This window comes from Vespula vulgaris, chromosome 8 (genome assembly GCF_905475345.1).
Source record: "Vespula vulgaris chromosome 8, iyVesVulg1.1, whole genome shotgun sequence".
Taxonomy (NCBI): domain Eukaryota; kingdom Metazoa; phylum Arthropoda; class Insecta; order Hymenoptera; family Vespidae; genus Vespula; species Vespula vulgaris.
In genome coordinates, this window is record NC_066593.1 from 3,414,774 (window position 1) to 3,419,773 (window position 5,000).

Here is a 5,000-nt window from a genome sequence, read left to right on the forward strand (position 1 = left end):
GTGGCAATACTAATCATTTGCCGTTGCGGCATATTTCACGATTTTTTTATTTATTTTATTTTATTTTATTTTATTTTTTTTTTATTTATTAATTCAGTATCGTTGCATCAATATATATGTATGTATGTATGTATGTATGTATGTATAGACAACAATAACTATCCTTTCGTTTTCCTTTTACACGCTCAAACCCGTAAGACTTAAGAACGTTGAAAAAAAAAAAAAAAAAAAAAAAAAACAAAGAAAAAGGAAATCACGTTCAAAGAGTTAAATGATATAAAAACTAATCGCGCTAGTTAGATTACTTTGTGAGCAATTCGGGAGCAATTAAAGTTACCAAAGGCTAAGTGGATTGTTTTACTTCTTATATGATAAACAGAGCCGGTAAATCAAATTAAAGATCCTGCACCATTATAAAGCCATTGTTTTCTATTAAAAAAAGTTATTTTACGAGATCTCGTTCCGTATTTCTGGATGATACGATCCTGAAATATAGGTTAAATCTTTTGAGACACCCTGTATATCCTCTGATTGAAGATTAAAATAAAAAACGAAAAAAATAAAAAATAAAATAGAACAATCTATTTGGCGGAATGTAATACACAAAATCGTTTTCATTTCATTTTCATATAATTCGATCTACAAGTAAATATCGTCGTCATTCTTTTTTCTGCTTTTTGTTCAAAGTATAATCCAATATAAAGGGATAATTCTCGATTTATCGGACTAACGTAAAATATATATACATATATACATTTGTACGTGTATGTGTGTATATGTGTACATCTTTTGCTGGTTGGTATAATCAAATCGTTTTCAATTCTCTCTATAGTTAAATCGAAATATCCATGTACTCTAAATGCTCCATAATCGTTTTTACAATGACATGGAAACGAAGATTACAATTTTAACTTTTACTATATGATAAATTCTTTATATTCGGCACATGTATATATGTGATTATACTTAATTTGGACTTTACGAACAACATTACCTTTATAATTCAGATAATTCATATAAAACAAAAAGGAGATCTCAATTAATCATCTATAATATATGTTCAAAATATATATATATATATATATATATATATATATATATATATATCAATCCTCATGTAACTAATAGTAATATAAATTACACAAATTATATATTATATTTATATACATACATTAGAATATAGCTATACTATAATACTGTGGTTTAGAAAAAGAAAGAGAGAGAGAAAGAGAGAAAAAGAATGAATATAGCATAGAAACAATATGATATATACCTAAGTTTAAGTTTGAGAGGGATAGTAGTATAGTTTAGCACAGAGAATATACAAGTATAATACATCCATACATACATACACGTATATAATTTCAAATTATATAATTTCTTATTTACACGCGAAAGAAAAAAAGAAACAAGGGTAACAAATAAAAAAAGAGGTAAATAAGAAGAAAAAATAAAAAGATTGACCTTTAAAAGGATTAATAAACGAAACGCAGACGACTCGATCGTCGTCGGCGTCTTCCCCTTTAATCGAGAAGGAAAAGAGTCTGAAATGAGCTGAACGAGCGAGGCGCATAATTCACGGCTCGGCTGCAATAATTTGCCTCGTTGTGACGGCGCAGAGCGTCGCTAAGCTGGACGGGGTAGAGGGAGGATAGGGGGAGGGGAGGAGGAGGGAAAGGGGTGGGTCGGGCCAAGAGGCGCCGCATCGCACCATCGTTTGTACGCGCGTAATATGAGAGAAGAGCGTGCACGCGCGAAAAAAGAGAGTCGTAGGCTTCGTTATCCATTCATAAATCCCATTAAAACCATTGAGAGAAAGAGAGTAAGAGAGAGAGAGAGAGAGGAAGACACTCCAACTCTCTTTATGCGACTTCTACCTTCTCTCTTTACTTCATCTCTTTCTCTCTTTCTCTCTCTCTCTCTCTCTCTCTCTCTCTCTCTCTCTCTCTCTCTCTTTCTCTCTTTCTCTTTTTCTCTTGTTCTTTCTCTTTTACTCTCCTTTTCTCTTGTTCTCTTTCTCACTCTGTTTCTCTCTCGTTCTTTTTCTCTCCATCTCTTTATCTCTGTGCAATGTTCGCTACCTCACGCGATTCCTCTTCTGGCAGATCCATAATTAAGTCGTTATACCTCTTCTCTTTTATTTCTCCCTTTTGTCTTCTTCCATAATCCGCCAACAATAAATCGCAAATCGCTACACCAACGACGAAACGAGTGTTCAACTCGTCGTCCTCTCTCTTCTCTCTCTCTCTCTCTCTGTCTCTCTCTCACTGTTTATCAACGAACCATTGAAAACAACGAGAGACAACATTCAGGGCTCATATACACATATGCATATGTGCATATATATATATATATATATATATATATATATATATGTATATGTATATGTATATGTATATTTACGTATATATTGAAAGAAACAATGAGTGTCTGGTAGTTTTTTCTTTTTCGTTTTCAAAATTTTATATTAGCCTTCTTTCCATAACGCAATCGTGCGAACATGTCTATAAAATAAATAATGTAATGATGATTATACATATACATATATACATATATATATATGTGTGTGTATGTAATGATCATATTTAACAGTAATAACATGTAAAAGAGAAAAATCAGAAAAAAAAAGAAATATATATACATATATATACATCCATGTATAAGAGAACATTTCGAAAGTGTATCTATATTCTATTATATATAAATATATTACACATAATATACACGGTATATGTATGTCTGTCCGTCTGTCTGTCACATATTTCATATAAATTTAGTAAAATTTACATTTACATATTTATTACGAACATAGATATTTCGAACATTTTCGTATAATATATATTCCCTCATTTCGTACGTAAACACAAAACGTAAACGCTCGTGCTTGCGTGTAAACGCAAAGTAAAAAGAGAGAGACAGAGAGAAAGGGAGAGAGAAAGAGAGAGAGAGAGAGAGAGAGAGAGAGAGAGAGAGAGAGAGAGAGAGAGAGAGAGATAAATAGACAGATATATAGAGAATGGAAGGGAAGAAGAGAAGGGGAAAGCCAACGCAGGTGTGTCCTGTCGTTGAGATACCCGCAAAGCTCGACGGTACACAAAAGTCGACCTATTTTCTGTCCTTCTCTTTCGAACCACTCGGTACACCTCTCTTTCTCTCTTCCTCTCATTCTTTCTCTGTCTCTCTTGCTCTTGCTCTTGCCTACTATCGCTATACTCAGTCTCTCTCTGTCTTTCTCTCTTTCTCTCACTCCCTTTCTCTCTCTTCTGCCGCTCCTCGCATCTCTCTTCCCTTTCACAACCTTTCTTTCTCTTTCTCTCTCTCTCTCTCTCTCTCTCTCTCTCTTTCTCTGCCTCTCTCTCTCCCTTTTTTTTCGTCGCTCGTTCGACCACCCACCTCCGCGGGAGTCGTCACACTTGTTGCACTCGAAGAAGGGTAGGAGGGAGGGAGGGAGGCAGGTTGGGAATACGAGAACACATAAGACAACACATATAAACGAGAATACATAACGAGAAAGCTAGAGAGAGAGAGAGAGAGAGAGAGAGAACATGCTTGATGCCTCCAACGATTAAATGTTTTCTCAAACGATGTAATCAAATTTGATAACGTATTATAGATCTAAGTAAAATTCATAGAACTAGCAAACTTTCATTTTCAAAGAGATACATATGTATTCACTTATGTTCGATACATATATATGTATGTATGATATATATTATATTATAATACTAACGATTGGCTTTTAAAAATAATCTTAACATTTTCCTACAATCGACCCTATGCGATATTCCTATTCGATAAAGCAATCTTTCTAAAATTATCTAAGAAATGGCCGATCGATGATAAAATGTTTTCAAAGAATACGTAAATTACTATTTCTTAAATAAACCCCATTAAGAGACCGTAAAACCATTTACATTCTTATCCATTACATCCATAAACATCGAATCAATTATCCTTCGAAAGATCAAATGGGAAAGATAAAAAAAAAGATCAAAGGAAAAAGAAAAAAAAAAGGAGGAAAAAAGAGAAAGAAAGAAAGAAAAAAAGAAGAAAAGAAAATATTTTCAGATGGATATCATTCCCGCGAATAAAACGCTTTGTCCAACGATAATCATCTATATACATTTATGTTCCGTGTTGTCTAGCTGGAGGCACGCATGTATCTCTACGTACCTACGTATTATTCGAAAGGATTAAATACCGGCTGCTGCTCGTTACACATCGACTATCAATGAGAATCGCTGTAAGCTTCGAATACGATGGGAATAGTGTGGAGGGGTAGCAAAGGGAGGGAGGTTGGGACAGAAAGCTCGAATAGTATATACCTACATATGTACATACGTTGTTTATACGCGAAACGCATACGCGAGAGAGGGACCACCCCACCTGTTCTCGTTCCATTCTCTCTCTCTCTCTCTCTCTCTCATCTCTCTCTCTCTCTTTCTATCTCATGCACACTGTTTGTCGAGCAAATCGAGCAGCACGAGGCGCAAGAGCACGTGCTGCCGGCACATCACGATCCTCTTCCCAGGAATGTGGTCTGTAAACACACACATACGGGTTAAGGGACCTCGCGAGGAGGCGCCGAGCTCGTAAATCACTCACCGATGGTAATCTGCTTTCTCCGTGCTCGCGAGAACACGCCATGCGCACGCGCAAAACGTTTACGAACCGAACCTTCGCTTTCGGCGCGATACCCTTGAGAAAATATGTTCGATTTCTTTTTTTTCTTTCTTTCTTTCTTTCTTTCTTTTTTCTTTTTTTTTTTATTGTTAACCGCAAGAATCGCCGTATATGTTATAAAATTTCGCGAATGTTTTACGGAAGGACGATTTATCTCATAAATAAGTTTATATTAATAAGCAAGTTACGAATTTCCGGATCATCAATCGTATCTCAATATTTTTATTAACGTGTTACACGCGTTATTTTTATTTTATTTAAAAAAAATGTTCAAACGATAATCGCAACGACATCAGTTTTTACTGTAAATCACCGAT

At 34.9% G+C, this 5,000-nt stretch overlaps 1 protein-coding gene across 1 annotated transcript in view; it reads right to left on the minus strand.

Moving 5' to 3' along the window:
- Positions 1–5,000, minus strand: part of LOC127065794 (uncharacterized) — a 62,322-nt gene that overhangs the window by 29,598 nt on the left and 27,724 nt on the right. The window lies entirely within an intron of this gene.